Here is a 17,998-nt window from a genome sequence, read left to right on the forward strand (position 1 = left end):
GATTTATGCTCAGCCGTAGTGGTGTGAGCAGCAGAAGAGGAGAAAAGTGCGAGGGTTACAGTAGCAAAACTCATAGAGAAGCAACGACGGCGTTCTGACGTTTTGCTTCCGTTGGGCCGGACCGAGAGCAGCCACGTTCGTCGGACGTTGCGACGGACGACGACGACGACGATAACTGAGACACGAGGGTGTACGAGGGTTGAGCATACCGTTAGCTTCTGCAGAGTATATGAGAGAATAATAAAATAACGCGAGTTCATAAATACGCATTCATAAATGTGTGTACGGACAGCTGAAGCGAGAGGGAGGAGGAGAGCATAACGAGAGAAGAAGAGATAAGAGTGGAGAGGAAGAAGAATAAGAAGAAGAGCAGGAAGAAGACAAGAGCCTCCCGAGAGTGAAGACCCTGGCTGGTGCACTCGTGAATGAACATTGGCTCGCGAGCATTTCCGGCGCTCCTCCCTCTCTCCGCGCTTTTTCTTTCCTCGTCCTTTTCTTCATCCCTCGCACAAAGCTCCTTTCGCGCTCTCACCCACGTAGCCCCGAGTCGCATCCTCTTTCTCCTTCCTCCTTTTCCTCTCATTTCATCTTCATCTTTCTCCTCGTTCGCCACTCTCCTTTTCCCCTTTCTTCTACTCCCTCCGTCTTACTCCCTCTCGCTTTTCCTCTCTCCCTCCCGGCCCCCTTCCTTTCTCGGCGCTTCTCTTTTGCCCTGTTTTCTGCACTGTAGGAACGACCTCATCCAACTTTGTGTCCTCTTCTCTTCTTATGAATGAGTCGCCACAGTCGTCTTTTGCAACGAGAGTGCCATCCCCGAAGCAAGAGAGAATATCAGAGCGAAAGGGCGAGCGAGCGAGGGAGAGAGAGCAAAGGCATCACTATGCTTTACCGTATGTATGAAGCGACAGACGAAGAGATGCGCGCCGAGAGAAACAGATATAGACGAGGCAAAATATGAGAGAAACGCTTTTCGCGTATGCATCTCGCACAGAAAGAGGCCCTGAGAGCAACTGAAAGAGCGAAAGATAGAGACAGAGAGGGAAGAATACGCTCCACGAAATGATATGCGCTTAGCTCGAACCCGAGCACGCAAACTGACGACACTATGCGGCTTAAGAGTTCTCTATATCCCTCGAGTACAAAATTAGAAATTCACAAGAGAAAAAGAGAAAGAGACGTTTCAGATGCTAGGTACAGATTTTCGCAGGGGCAACGCAACATTCTTTCCTTTTCTTATAAATTTTTAGCGGTGCGTCGTTTCGTTTGTCGTCGAGAACGGTCGTCTCTGATTACCATTTTCTCCAAAATTTCTTTCCACATTTTTCAGAAGGCACTCTACGAGTCCGACTAAATTTCCCGACAACGATTCCCGTGAAGGTTTCTCATTGATGATGCATCAGTCGTCTGACCCAAATTTCAGGATTTCAGGGACGGAAGAAAAGCATTTACCGGTCGAATTATTTTCTGACGTTGCCACACCGGAAAGTATAAATTACACATTTTTAGTGGAGCACAGTACTCGTCCACTTTTCGGCTTCTCATTCCGTCTTTTCCATCCATTTCCCCGGGCTTTTTTCCTCCTTCGGTCCATTATTAATACATTGCCCTAGTGGTGGACTCGCGCATTGTGCATCGTGCAGCGAGATGAGTTCGAGAAGAGAAACGAAGAGAGATCTCCCTTGAAGCTCTCTTCTCGTCGCGGTCGCTCGCGTCCGGTTAGGCGCATCCCGTGTGTACCCACGATTATAAATAGTAACCCCCTTTGTCGGTGCTTCTGCTTGTGGGTACCTCGCTTCTTCTTTCTCTTGTTCATTCTTTATCTTATACCTCGTCTTGCACCCCTTTACTCTCTTGACTTTTCTGAACGCCTCGTGTGCTGCTCTCCCTTTTTCTTTTGCTCTTCCCCCATCTTCCTCTCTCGCTCTGCATTCCAGTTGCTGCGCTTTAAAGCCTTTTAACCCCGTACACGTGCGTGTGTGTGTGTGTGTGTGTGTGTGTGTGTGTGTGTGTGTGTGTGTGTGTGTGAGTGTGTGTGTGTGAGATGCCACTAGGTGAATGACAAAATGGAAAGACTTCGAAAGCTCGTATCCTCCAGCTCTTTCTCTCTCTCTCTCGCTCTCTTTCTCTCTCTGCACATAATGCTTTTCGCATTTCGTTGACGCGACGACGAGACAATTCTCCACGGCCTCGCACTCGTCCCAGTCACTCCTCGTCTCTTTTTCATTCCTTATTCTTCTTATTAATCCGTCTCTTTCGTTATCCTGGAATTTCTTGGGATTTCCCGGACCACTTTTAAAGCGATTTTTTGCTCGTTCACTCGATCCACGAGCCCACTGGTTGACGTATACGAAATGAATTCATTTTTCGTATATCATTCTCTTCCTAATTGGTACGTTAATCAGATTCAACTTCTACAAACTCGCGTTCGTTTGATTCTTGTTATGGATCATTCTCCAAAGATTCCCTTACATTTTATGTCATTTAATTTTATGTCGAACTTCGTGCAAGCAGCAAACAATCTTTAGGAAAAAAAGATTTTTGGCTTCTTTCATGGACTTCGATGTTCGATCTTCGACATTCGTTTTTTGAACCCACAAATCTCAATGCTACTTGCGAATAGTTTTTTCTTCGAGTGTGACTCATTCGCGTTTCTCAATTTCTCACGAACACGGATGTTTAGAGTGAGTACGGTTCAACGAAATTGCAGTTGCTCTTACGATGGTACGTACAAATATACTCGTGTTTGTACATATATCTACGCGGGTTAATCTGCATAGTCATTTTTGACATACGTGACCGGTGTCCGAATTCAAACATTCTCTGAATTTTTTGTAGTGCAATAATTGGGCTCGAATATTACTAAAACTGTAGGATGAGAATTGGATCTTTTCGAAAATATTTTTTAAAATGTATTGAATATCGATAAAGTCTCCGCCGGATAGGATTTTACTTTTGAATTTGCTTCGATGAGATGGCCAAAACTGTACAATTTTGTCGAATTTTTCACTGCTCGCCTAGGAATATTTCATGCCTTTTTCTCATCGCAAATCAGTTTACAATTTCCTCCGACAATAAGTATCTTGAGATCCCGGATTCCAAATTGATGGTGAAATAACAAGGGCGTTTGGGTAGAAAAAAAGATTCCAAAAACTTGACTATCGTAGAAGGATGGTGATCGATTTTTTGGCTGTTTTTGAAAATTTCATTGACGAATTATGAAGCATGCGACGGATCGTGACTTTCTCCGACGAGTTTGAATGTAAACGTGGTTTTTACAATAATGATCGAACGAGCGGAAAGTTAATTCGTCACCGTATCTGGCGCTCCGGTAAACGATCGAAGTTTATTAAAAGATCGTTTGAGTGGATTGACGATAAATTGCTCACAGATAATTTAATAGTCCGGAGTCCCCATATGGACGATTATTGTGGGCAGAGATCGGGACAAATTTCAGTAGACTTCGCGTTATGCTACATAAGCTCGTGTTAAACTTACGTGGGAGTGAATTACAGCGTTTCGCTTATTACAAGAGCTGGAGAGAGCGTTTAATAAGAGTGCGAACGAACGCGCTCGGGCGAGTAGCCAAAGAATTGGTGAACACAATCAAGCATGCCTTGCCTCGCAAGTTAATACGTGACAAGAACCAAATTTATACACTTATTGGTAGCTCCAAGATTTCTGCGATCTGCGCGAAGTATTGAGAGATCAGAGTGAATGAAACAACGCGGTTTCTGCTGCGGGTACAGAGAGCAATAACGTATTTTCCAATTTCTCATTCCCCTGTCTCGTATATTGCCTCTAGTTTTACGAGTCATTGAACACGAATCAAATTTGATATTTGTGGCACCTCAGTTTGTCAAAATTATTATTTTTTTTCTCTCTACTGAATTCGATTTTATAGATATTTGTAACAGTATTCTGGAATACAGTTTCACGCATTCATCTAAAATCATCGAAACTCGTTCGGTCGACGTGTTTCACACGAATAAAAAAAATACACTGAGAAAAAAAATTGTCGATTCAATAACAATTGGAAGAGTTTTTTTTTTCATTTAACTGTAATATTTTCGGAGAGAATTAATCTAAAACTCTTTTGTTCGTTTAATTGTGATGATCATATATTTTACTGGCGGCACCCTGTAACGCCACATTTCGTTGTTCCAATGACTCTTTTCTTAGTGTAGAGCCTGACGTTTTGGAATTTTCATCATCAACTCAAGCATTGTATTCAGGATCCTAGAAACCATGAAAAATATTAAAAACAGTTGACGATCCTTTTTCCAAGAAGAATCCTTGTGAGTGGACTCGGTCTATCAATAATTAGGAGTGTTAACGTTCTCGTTCATCTAATTCGAGTCAAAATATTGAGTGGAGAACAACGAGAGAGTAAGAAATTCGTGAAATTTTGACTTGAATTTTATATTATTTCGTAATATTTAATATTAACGAATAGTGCTGACAGTGAAGATGGTTACACTGTCTTGACTAGTTCGCATAAATAGATGAATATAGATATAAAAGAGAAAAAAATGAACAAACGAAGTGAAGAAGGTGGTTTACTTGGAGACAGTTTTTCTCCGACGAGCGGCGAAAAAGGACGTAAAGTTTATGTCATGGAAATATTCAATCAGCTTATTTAATATCGATATTTTGTGTTATAATTACGTCTTCACTCTTAAAGTTGTACTTGAGTTGACAAAGAACAAGAAGATTTCTTAACGTGACGAAATCTACATCTGCGTGATGAAAAGAACGAGTGATGGAGATGAATTAATGGATTACATTTTTTCCTTCACTTGAATTACAACTAATCAAGATTTTGTCAGGTAATCTACTAAAACTTAACCTTTCTTTATAATTTACATTTTTATTGAAATAATCATATTCCGTTAGTGTGTGTGATAATCTCTATATGCTCTATTCGATTGCTTCTCTAATTCAATGAAGTTCATCCTCGAAAACTATCATATCGATTACCTCAATTCTATAGTTACGTTTTATCAATCAATTCTTAAATTCTCAAACTGGAGCAAGGCACGGTACATCATCGTCTCACACGAGTCTCGTAAAAATTTTCTTCTCGTGTGAGACTGGTCTTGTTCCGAATCAATTATCTTGATATTTTTCCTCCTAATCACTGAATCCTAATAAAATTCCTATTGCTTTTCAGAAATCGTACATTTTGTTGAACCGAAAGGGGTTCATTTTAACACGTAATTATACGATAAATCATTAAAACGATCGTGCAAAGAGTTTGTGCGTGCCAACAACTGCACGCATGAGGATACGAGCAAGCCTAAGGACTCGTGATGGTAAAAAAGATTCGATATGCTCGATTCAATATTCAGAATCATCCGTAGGCGTGACCACAAAGATGTCAATTTGACAGTAACGGCCAGCCGGTTACTTATGCGTTCCGGTTCATTGTGATCGAGATATTGGCCAGAGATACGAGTCAATCGTCCGTAAACCTGTTGCCCGTAAAAGTTGGTATCACTGAGGACAATCGTATATCTCGAGGAGAATGAATTCTCGCGGGTTGGTGCATGTCATTCGGTGCGTCTCGCGGTGCATTCATGAATGGAGTGTGTGGTCTATGAGATCAAAAACCAGGGTGACAAAGAATATATAGCTCGGCTCCCGTGCCTCGTTCATCTTACGAGCGGAATACACGTACTCGCAAAAGTAACTCGCACGTACGAGAAGTTTGTGATTTACTTTTATTTTCCATAAAGCTTCTCCATAAAGTTTCTTTACAGGTGCTTATGGAGAGCTGGAAATGTTCGAAAAAACGAATCCGGGATTGTACGTTGAGGGGGGTAATTTATATTTCGCGTAACAATTTTGTTTTCCAGCTAATAAAAAATCGTTTTGGGCTGTGTCTCAAGCTTGTTGATCGGAGAAAAGTATTCTCGATGCTGATATCAATTCAGCCGGCTCGTAACATTCGATTTTTATCGTCAATAGTTCGAGCGCGTATCAAAGGCGGCGAATAAATCCGGTTTTAAACGAGCCTAGCCGTGACGCGATGAGGAGAAGTGGAATTCGCATTGTGTATTATCTGCACGGATGCTTGGAATCATACTGCGGAGATGGTCATTTGACACTTCATGAAAACAGGCACCGCAACAAACTTCAACAATTTTCCTCCATATGGACAAGCGGAAATCGAAAACAGAAGATTCGTTCGAAAATATCGGCAGAAAAAAAATACTCTAGACGAAATAGCGTTCGGACGAATTCCATTGATCTTCGCCCGGCCCATTGGTTTGTGGAGGAAATGGCGAATACGAACGGTTTCGATCTTCTGACTAGACGAGTTAATCGGCTACGGAAGCACAATAAACTCGGAGGATAATAAACGAATTCATCGTGCAACATCGTTCGAGCTTTCACGTCTCGAAGACACTTTCGGATCGTGGTACGACGAGTTTACCATAATAATGCGTTCCTAACCCTGGTAGATCGAGCGTGTATACCGCATCCGAGAAAGCCCAACTCGAACGAATAGAACTCTATAAATAGTGGAGCAGCCATCCTCTCGAGCTTATATTCGTATATTCTCTGATACACATATGTATACATGGGGTGTCTTGAAAACCGCTGCTGAGATTTCAAATCCTCGAGGGAAAGGGCAAAGGGTACTTCCGCAAAAAAAAGTGTGAGTTCACTAACAATTGATGTTATTGGACGCTTCGCTTGACTCCAATGTTTTCAAAGAGAATGAATCTGCAGTTTGATCTAAAACTATTTTATTCGTTTAATCATATTGAAGCTTGTGATGATCATATATTTCATTGGCACTCCGTAATGCTGCATTTCGTTGTCCCAATGACTTTTTTCCCAGTGCGTTACGTTGTGGAAAAAGCGATTGATCGATGATCATTTCAACTCGGACACGTCTTTGAACAAGGAGAGAAAGGCAGCGGAGCAGGAAAAACGCAATTTTTCCTACGAATTCGCTTGATCGCGTGAGGACACTGCTTTCGTTGTTGCCACTCTTTTTCTTTTTATAAACGAACGCTACAGAAACAAATGAGTGAAGATCCCATCAGTGGAACGTTGCACAAAGCTTTTTGCTTCAAAGTTTTATAGTGTAACGAAGATTCGCACTAAAAACTTGAACTTTCGAGACAGCCTGTATGGCATTTTGCTAGCTCTCTTTCTCTTTCCCCATTTCCTCGAGTCTCCTCGTCTCTCGTTTGTCTTCCGATATAGTGCGTACCACCCGCAGTTTCCTTCTCCTTTCTTCTTCTCTCTTCGCTCCACCTCGACTCGCACACACACGCGCGCGCAGCACCTTCATCCACTTGGAAGTGTATTTCGCGATATACGAAAGTCCCAATCGTCATATCGCCTCTCCTTGCTCCCGAATAGCAACGGCCATTGGCATATCCATAGAGATACTCCTGCGCTTACGTTTCTCGTAGCACGTTTTCGTCGACGAAAACGTTTTCGCATCCGTCCCCACGCAAAAGCTCGCCACGGTTTATTTCAGAATATACCGCGCGATTCTCTCCATTCTCCTCGAATTACTCCCTCGCTCGCTTGTTCTCCTCTGCTATTCTGTCTTTTAGGAATATTGTTTTGCATCGTTGTCTCGCAAATTCCTTCACGAAGTCCGCAATAATTTGTACGATTCCGCAAATAATTCGGTTCTTTTGGGTTCTACATAGAAATACAAAACTGCTCGTACATGCAACGTTAGAAGGTAAGAAATCTAGTTTTTAATTGATCATCGTAGCAGAGCTTCGGTGAAAACGAGTTACGAGCAATTTTAGTTGCTGCAAGAGGAGCGCGGTACTGGCCAACCGCGTGTGAATATCCAGCGAATAAATCCGTTTTCCCGGAATATTACGAAGGGAATTTCATAATTGTCAGAGCCGCGAACGCGAGCACGACCGAAGGAAATCGTATTCGCGTGACGTAGAAGATTGTATAATGTTTTGATACCGAAAGTAGGAATGCGTTCGGTTGAAATGTTGAGAGCGAGAAATTCGAGGGTAAGTAACTCAATACGTCCGGGATTTCGAGCGAGTACGACCGCGGGGTCAGGAGGATCAGCGTGTCGAGTATAAATCGAGAGCATCCCCCGTCCTTGAACTCGGGGATTGCCAGCGATGTGACGAGAAGCTTGGTTAAAGCTCGCTCGTTTTCGTCTTCTCGCTCTTCCTCTCTGTGTCTTTCATAGTACGTGGTATTTAAATTTAACTCATCCGTGTCGAAAGCTCGTGGTGCCAGTCGTGCATCCACAGGCGCTGGGCTTACGTATTACAGGAGGTAAAGAGAGATAAAAAAAAAAGAGTTAAAAGAAAAACGAGAAGATGGGGCCACTTTACCCTCAGTAATTTGTAAGCGAAGAACGTCCGAATGATCATCGTAACGACGGCGTGTCTATTGCCAGAGGACTTTTGTATATGGAAAAAGCATGATTATTGTTTGAGTTCATTCGTTCTTGTTGTACACCTTTCTCTGCTTTATACTTTCTTACCGTTTCATAATGATTTGGAACCCACAATTTTTCATGTCTTTCAAATCAACTGTTCTATTTGCTGAGTTTGCATTTTTTTGTTTCAATGATATTTCTATTGGCATGGGCTCATTTCAATCCCATGAAGGGGTCCACCCTAATTAAGGGGGCAAAAAAAAGTGTTAGACCTAAAAAATACACAAATGAATATTTATATTTATTTTACTGAGTTTTCGTACAGACAAATGAGGGAGAAGACGGGTCAAAAAAATGAGTGTGCGCTGTTGATAAAATCTCTGGAATGGATGATTTTTGATTTTCTCAAAAATGACAAAATGGCGGCCGTTTTTCCAAAAACTACAAAAAAGCACGTTTTTTTCATCCTTTTGCAAAAAAAAAAATAGTTCCACTCAAAATTTCAAAATTCGTATGATATGCGCTGTATCTATAGTCATAAAGAATGTGTGGTAAAACTTTGGTAATGATCGGTTGAATAGTTCCGGAAATTTTATCAACGAGCCGTCCGAAAACGTTATTTTGAGAAAAAAGCGTTGAGAAGGAGCTCAGACAGCCAAGTAAACGTCGCTCAAAAGCACACTTGGACTGCTCAGATCCTTACTAAATTTTCGTGTGATACTTTTAAATATGTATATTTTGAGAAATGCAATAAAAAAAATCGATATTTTGAAAATTCTAATTAGACTCGACCCCTTAAAAACCACTCATAAATGAATGAGCGAGAATGAAATGTGCTTATCGACTTCCCCATTGGCAACGATTCCCCTCCACGTCGTTTGACACAAAAGCTCAAAATAAACTCAAAATTTCCTCAATTCCAATTTTTTCCATATTTTTTTCCCACTTTTTGCTAAACCAATTTCGCAGGCTCGATCATCCCTTCTGACCTCCGTCAATGCTTGTTCTAAACACATCGGTGTGGAAATAGCTCGCCTTTTTCTGTTGGAAATGGAAGTATTGCCACGAACGTAATCTATACGGACATTTTATGTAAAGCATATACATGTATTTATATATACACGTGGGGGGATGTCGGAGGCTTTCGGTTTTGCGGTGACAGGCAAGAGCGAGCGAGCCCTCGCAATGATTAATGGCTTAACGCATTAACAGGCTATTGACAAACACGGTTCTCATCGGGAGGCAGCGTTCGCGCCCCGCTCGAGGAACCTTCGGACAATTCTTTCGCTCAAGGCGTCAGGGTCGAAGGACTACGGTCGATTCGTTCGCGGCTTTCGCTAAATCCATGTACCGAGTGTCCTGGAATTCACTTCGAGGAGTTACCGGACACGGGAAATGGAGATTCTGGGAAAAGTTTTTCGGCACTCTCACGAAGATGATGAGATTCCAGAGAATTCGTCACTGCAAATTCAGAGAGTGAACTAGCAGGACTGGGAAAACTCGCCCACCATTTATCGACACACATAAATAGTCATTTCTTGACAGTTTAAATCTTGACAGCAGCGGATCAAAGACAGGGCGACGAGGCATATTTTACTTCAGGATATCTTCAACCTGGTTATTTGGAAAACGCCGGATACGATTCTCCGGACGTCCTGTATACAAATGTAGGATCGCGAACACAGTAGCTATCAGACGAAACTACCTTCCACCTCCAGTTTTTATGGCAAGACTGAAGCTCGGTGTGGCCAGTGGAAAGAGGAGTCTCGACGGAAGAGATTCGTGACCGTTGAAAGCGTGGATGGTCGTTCTCACTCGCGGGGAAGTTTATTTTCTTCCTTTTCTACTTGCTGTGGAGTGTAAACGATGAAAGGAAAGAAAGATCGGTGGCGTATAAGAAAGGCTTTTGTGGGTGTTGGGTGGGTGTTCTTTAGCGCCGAGCTGGGGAAGGGGTGGAGCTTCCTTAAACGCTGGCCCCTTCGTGTCTCTTCGTAATGGGCTTTTTCTCTTTTATTTTTCTTACAGCTCGCCAGAAAGAGGGGAAGCGAATGCGGTGAGGAGCTTGCGGAAAAAAGAAAACGGATGACGAAACACCGAAGGACAACGCGAGCCAGCCGGAGGGCGTTGGAAGGTCGAGAATTGCGAGAAAAGCTCTGTTCTCGTCCTCAACAAGCCCGTCCCTGAGACCCTTTTTCGTCGTTCCAAAACGCATCTTCTCGTGAATCAGCGTTAAAGATTCGGAGAAGAAAGACACCCCGAAGAGAGGGCTCGCCCGAAGGACCGAGGGTGTCCCCAACGAATAAACGGATCCTTCCAAGGAGATCTACCAAAACTCTTCTCCACCCAATCTCCTGACGCTGTCTCTATACTCGCTTCTCCTCTTTTTTCTCTTTCATTTTCTACCCTTCGTCTTTTCGTGGCACAAAGCCCTTCCAGCTTCAGTCTAGATATCACGTCTCAGGGTGACGACGAGACAAGTCGAGCAAGAGAGGGACCAGTTCGACAGGTGCGAGATAACATTGACGTGCATTGCGTTGATGTAAAAATGTAACACTTACGTAGAAGTTTTTGGCAGTAGTTCAGGACATTGGTAAGTCACCTCGATCCCTATAGCTGTCCAGCTAGGCTCGTTGTAGCGCCCCTCGCATTCTCCATACCTCAATTTTATTATTTCTCTTATTCGTACCTGAAAAACAAGAATAACACACGAGTGAGTCGTTGAAATGAAAATTCATTGAATGCAGTATAATTATCGAAGGACCCCGCGATCCAAAAACAATTAAAAACTCGATCTTCGTATACACCGACTTCGTGGAAGTTCGGCCTGCCGCTGACGTGTGCTCCAATGTTACACCTCCACAATTTCGTACGAAACGCGAGGCTTGGCATTCGTCGAGATAAAAATAACTGCATAGTTACCGTACCGGAGTTGCGGTTGATCAAACGGTAGAGATAAAAAAACATAAATAATAATAACTCGAGGGGAAAGCTCTCTCGGAGTTTGGAGAACTGAACAACGTTATTCGAGATGCATGTATACTGCGGGAACTGAGCCAACGGTGGATGCTCCGTTGCATATCTCACAGGTATAAGGCTATACGTTTGATATTATAGCTGAATCATCGCGGCATTCGCATTTGCCTGAAACCGTTGACTCCGCGGGTCGAGGGGGGGAGCGAGGGGCGGAGGGCTTTAAAGCAGAGAAGTGGCAAAAGCGAACGAATGTCAGGTTATAAGGCACAGGGAAGCACTTGCACGACGAGCAGACCGATTTCGAGAGGCCGACTATCGCACCCCCCTCGTGGATTTCCTGGCGTACGTTCACTCTCTTCGTTGCTTTTGGCACACGTCGATATATCGAGTGTCTCGAAAATGCAAAAGCGAAACCGGTCGCACGCGACCTCGGGAACTTCCGATGAGCTAAGTTCCTCCGGGTTTTTATTCGCCTGAAACCCGTTACTGATTGATCGATCGAACGACCAGAGCTCATTTGATTGGGCATTGGAAGGAAGTTGAGGGACTGAGGGAGGGGAAGGAAGAATGTTCAGGCCCCGTTGAACGGGGGCCTCCCATTCGGCAATGTCTCACGAAATTTTTATCGAAAAGGAAGAAGGTCGAAGATACTTTGACCGGAATTGTCGAAGGTGGTTCGTCTCTCGAGTACTTGGAAGACGATTTTTGGGGTACCTTGTACGCAAGCGATTCCGCTCAAACTTACTCGAATCTCCTCTGTCTCCGTCTACACGATCGCGAACACCTTTCACACAGACACGTTCGTTGGATTGTATGCACGAAAATATTCACATGGACGATGGTACGCGGCCTGGGCAATAGTACTCTTCATGGATTTGTATAGTTATGTAGAAGCTTGTGCAGCACTATGGAAAAAAGGGAATGATAGGGAGTTAGTTATCCGTCGGTGCGGTGAAACCGACGTGCATCGTTTTCTCTTCTCGTCTGTACAGTATTGAAAAATCGACGAGTACCATGGAACGGTTGGTTGATTCGGACCGACGATGTTTTTCCTATATACGAAAAGAGAGACAGGAACGTCTTTTTTTGTTGGTATCCACTTTGGCATTTGATTGGATTACCGTACACTTTTGTACGGTGCGTTTTTATACGTGTACCAAAATATGTACGGATAGTTCAAGGGTTGTACGGGTCTCATAGATTTCGTTCTTTCGTATAATGGCATCGCCTCGCAGCGCGATTCGCGTGTGGGCATGCATCTTCTTTTTTTACGCCTTCGATTCTCCCACGTGGAATTCTTCATGCAACGAATCCGAATTGATAAACTTTTTGTTAAGTCCGGCTGGTCCGCGTTACGCGAGCATGATGCTCGTTCAAACGTTTCCTGGGTCGTTTGAGGATCGCCAATTAAGCTTCTTGTTACGCGAATCAATTTATTTTGGGGCTGCTTATTGTGTGAAGAAAATTCTAAAAAAAGATCGTCGAGTTTCAGGTCAAGAATGTGCTATCGTGCGAGCTTGGGAATTCAGACATTTTTTGTAGTCCTGAAAATAATTACCATTCGATTCCCTGCTCAGTAGAAATTCATATTTCTGTGGGAACGGAACATGAAAGAGACGAAAGTATTCGAAATGTGATATGTTCACATTGCAAAAAGCAATGACGCTGAAGTTTGTAACGTTGGAGTCCTAAAAGAATCCACCGATATTTCGTGAAATGAAAAATTGGTGAATTACAAATGTTTTTTCCTTCATTTCGTTGGACTCGAACGTTGCAAATTTCAGCGTCGTAAAAAGCAATGATAAAAAGAACAAATCTTTCTTAAAAAATAATTGAAAGTGAAGAGAAAGAATGTCAAGAGATTTGTGACAGTTTTGTTCGTGAACCTCGAAGAGCAAAGTCGTTTAAAAAAACAAAAATATTGTAATTCGTTTGAAATTGAATTTGAAAATAAATAATTTCGAATAATTTATCAAGTTTTTCGAGTGACATTACAAAATTCACTTTTCCTGGTCAACTTGCCTGAATCGCGTGGGTGTTTTACCTGTCGAATAATTTTCCAATGAGAGAGAAAGGAGCGAGGACGAAAAACGCGCACAGAGGGATCTAAAAGCTCTCCGGAGGTTGCTCGGGCTCGTCGAAGGTGTACAGAGAGATGTGGACGTACATATAGTTTGGTGTACATAGAGTTTGAGGAAAATGGGAACGCGTTATACGCTACGAGACGACGAGCGAAAGAGAAACAGAAAAAGAGAGCGGTGCGAACGAGAGAACGATGGAAGGAAAAGAGAGAGAGAGGCGGGGGAGGAGAGAAAAGTTGAGAGCAAGAGAGGCTCTCCCAGAAGGAGTGGAGAGGATGTGGCTCAACTCGTTCGACCCATTCATATCCCCCGATGAAAAGGCTACCCCGCCGTCGAACAGGCATTCGTGAAAAGAGAAGGGAAATTATTATGATTATTATTATTAACGTTTCTATAGGAATGATTTTCCCTTTTCCTCCTGTGTCTTCAACTTTCGATATAGATAAAGGGAACGCCTGTCTGCTACTCGTCCTTCTCTTCATGCTCTTCTGTGCCCTTCTGTGAGTCCAGAATCCCCGAATTCCCGGGCAAGCACGTTATGAGCATCTTTTTCTTCTCATTTTTTGGTTCCTCTTTCTTAATGTTATTTTAAAAATTGGGCTCAAGCTTGCTCCGAAATTAAGGTCTACTCAACGCAGTTCAAATTTAGGGTTGTATGATGGATTGAAAAAAAAATAATATTGCTGTATCGATGTAAAAAGAGGGTGGAGCACTATCTGGATTCAAAGCTTTTTGGATTTTTTTTTTTCTATTATACTCATTTGGTTTCATCATTTGTTCTGTATCACCGCTTTATGATATCGTTTAAAAATGTTCTCGGTACATTTTTTGTGATATTAATACGCATGCAGCTAATTTAATACTGAGAAATAAGGGCTGTCAGGTACAGCAGGGGAGGTACAGAAAGAGCTTTTATGATATTTCACTATATGTTAAGGGCAAAAGAGAGGGTAGGGGGGGAGGGAGGGAGGGAGGGTGAGAAAGCATGAGCGTTGGAGAAAATGAGTCCTTGACGAAGCTGAGGAAGCTTGGCTGAGGTATTCTGGTCACGGTTTGATGGAACATCCATAGTGGCATTGCTGAGCTGTTCCCAATGGAACGGGGATTTATGGAAGATCTACCGAGAGAGATGAGTATGATAGAAAAAGAGGGAAAGAAAAAGTGAGAGGCGCGTGGGAGGGAGGGGGGGGGGATGGGGGTGGGGAAGGGTGAGTAAAGATGGGGGTTGATGAGGAGGGTTTGCTTTTTCTCGCAAGTAGCAAAGAAGCGACGACGATCTCGTTATGCTCGGGTATGAGGCATCTCATCTCCTGTGTCCGGTCGCGAGAGCGCTATCATGTCACAAAAATAATCAACTAGCCGAGAAGAGAAGGAAAAGAAGAAGCAAGAGAAAAACGAGAGATCGAAAGACAGGGAAAGGGAAAGAAATAAAGACAGCTCGACTCGTCCTTCTCTTTTCCATCGCCCGTGGCACTTTGATCTCGAGCATTTGTTTCCTCGTCGCACGGAGCTTTTTCTCTTCGCTTTGCGACGTAGCTGCTTCTTTCGGGGCGAGTCTCTGTGCGAGGTCGATCGCCCTCGTTGTGTCTGTAGCTTTTTTTATCCGTCTCACCACTCCCTTCGTATTTTCTGCCAACCGGGTTCTTCTTCTTCTTCTTCTTCTTCTTCTTCTCTTCGTGGCGTCTTCAACGATTTTTTTTTATATCGATAAACGAGAGATGGGTTGGAAAACTGGGGTGAAGGAAAAAAAATTCGCAGGGAAGTCTGCAGGAACTGCAACCTTTTACCTATGTATATGTTCATCTGTATATACGAGAAAAAGGTTATGTTTGTATATACGTGTGTACTCTTCATGAGAGCAAAGTCCTTCTGACGTCTCAACTTCGTGCTTTTTTCCAAATAAAAAGTTAATGAGAAAGGGGATGCTGTTTAGCGCTGTGGTTCCTTCGATCTCATACTTTCTTCCTCTTTTTCTCCTGTTTTCGTCTTTCTTTTTGTTTGCTTGTTTGTTTCTTTCTTTTTTCTGTACAGAACACTGTCGATCGTTGTCAAAGGATGTTCGATGACGGTAAGAAACGTCGACAGCTCTTATACGTTCATGGTAAATTGCCTCTTTTCCCAAATACCTGTGCACCACGCATACTCATGCCTGTAAGATTTCTTCTCAACTGGTAGAGCCTTCCAACCAACTAGTCATTCCAATTAAGGTATTCCTTTGGCATGAGCGTATTTTTTGGTGGTCGAAATTTGGACTGATTCCTAGCCTCTGAGAAGTCGCTGTTATATGAGAAAAGCTCTCGGAAAAGCTTCTGTTTTCGCCATTTTTCCAGCTTCTATCGTTAACATATCTTTTAAGCATTCGATAACCCTTTGTTTTCATCGTCGCTATGGATTCTCTACATTTTTTTCTATCTCTGAGACAGTTTATATAAGGAATTAAAAATGATTCAGTGTATGAATAATTGAATAGAAATTTGGTGATGACGAAATTTCCATTAGGGCCCGTATAAGTTTTATGATTTTTGGAGTTTTAATTATTTAGTAAATGTTGGATAACCTGACCTGAAATTTCGCTAATCTATTCCCATGCACTTTTACTTTACTGTTATTGAAAATGAGTTATTGGTAGAATATTCGGGTCTGTGAAAGGAATACCTTAAGCGTACCTCGACGAATTCATTCGATTTTCCTTTCTTTTTATTACTAATGGATATCTTCGAAATTGAATTTTTTATTTTTGACTCGTTCACAACGTGAACCGATGCTCTGACATACACGTAGTTTGCAGCAAGTTTTCATCGAGCCCCATCTGATCCTCTGGTCCTGCGTGGTCTCTCAGTACGCAACTGATCCACGATACGGTAAACTCATCATACAATAATGAACTTAATGAACGAGTAGGGCCAACAAGTTGAGAGTCTCGTTGGCCATGAAATATTCAGACAGGAATCAATCCTGTCGGGATATTGGAGCCTCCAGGGATGGTTTGAGCTTCTCTTTCTCTCTTTTTTTTTCTATATCCATAGCCATACGCGTTTCCCCGAGGTTCAGTGTGTTTGTGAATAAGCAGCAATGCGATCGAATTTGACGATGTTTGGCAGTGTGCGTGTTTCGAAAACCGTAAGTGTTCCAGATCCATGGAACCGTGACGGCCTTTCAGTGGGGTGTTCCATACAGTGTAACGACATAATAGCACTGCATGCTACGAATATATATTTATATATGAATATTGGCTGTCGGAAGGGGTTTTCTGGAAAGGAGGGAAAGGGTGGTTTTAGGTAAAGCGTCACGGAGGACCTGCGCGACGCTTAACCCTTGAGCTTGATGCCGGGGTACATAAAGCAGTTATGCTTGTCCTTTGAGTTTGTCGTGTGCCATAGCCACCATCTATACATCCACCAGCCGAAGATTCGTCCTTTGGGGCAAGCGAAGCTGCGTCCTACGAGGTGAGGAATGGGAAAAGGTGAAGAGCAGTGGGACCATAGACGGTTTCATCATCCAACAGAGATCCCCTGATCCGCACTGCCTTTTAGGGTTCAAGACTTTGGACCTTGAGGAGGATGAACTTTGTTATTCCTGGCAAACCCCCATTGGACGCATTATCAACTCAGATATAACGACCGTGCACCGCGGCGTACAACTGTAACTTGTTAGCGCATGATGGCTCGCATGAGAGTTGGATAACAAAATGCATTTTGATTGAGTTTCTACGATAAGTCTACTCTACGATTCCAATTATTGAGGGGCCTACTTTAGTTGGACAAAAAAATACTATTTTCACGAATTTCTTTGACCGGTATAAATTATAAATGTGGATATAAAAAGTGTTAGGGCAGAAAAATACGCTCTTAAAATACAGAAAAAGTTTTTTTATATATTGATTTTAAACAGTTTTCGTACAGAAAAATGGAGGAGAAGACAGGTCCAAAAAAAGGTGCTGGGCGTGCGCCGTTGATAAAGTTTCTAGAATGGATGATTGGAGAAAAAAATGGTTTTATATTCAATAGGTAAATGGCTATAACGCGTATCAGGCGATTTTTAATTTTCTCAAAAATGACAAAATATAGCGACCATTTTTTCAAAAACTACGAAGAAGCACGTTTTTCCCATCGTTTTTTGCAAAAAAAAATAGTTCTGTTCAAAATTTCGTTTAAAACGTCGTTGCTTAAACGCTCAAACAAAGGTAGGTACGCGGTACCACACTGGGAGGTGCTTATTAACGCGCTCAGACAGCTAAGTAAACGTCGCTCAAAAGTACACTTGGACTGCTCAGTTCTTTACAAAATTTTGATATGATACTTTTGAACATGTATATACTTTCGAAAAATGCAATAAAAATGATGGATTTTTTAAAAATTCTAATTACGGTAGACCCCTTAAATGATCTTGAACACAATAAGATTGAAATATAAATCATTTCTCTTTCGAATCATATTTTTCTTAATGCTCACAATTTTATTTTATTTCGCATTTGTCTTGTGCAGCTCAAATTCTGATTTCGTTACGCACGAGCTCCACTGGTTAGGGCTACAAATAATTCGTTCAAGTTAAATTAGCA

Source organism: Venturia canescens, chromosome 2 (assembly GCF_019457755.1).
Source record: "Venturia canescens isolate UGA chromosome 2, ASM1945775v1, whole genome shotgun sequence".
Taxonomy (NCBI): domain Eukaryota; kingdom Metazoa; phylum Arthropoda; class Insecta; order Hymenoptera; family Ichneumonidae; genus Venturia; species Venturia canescens.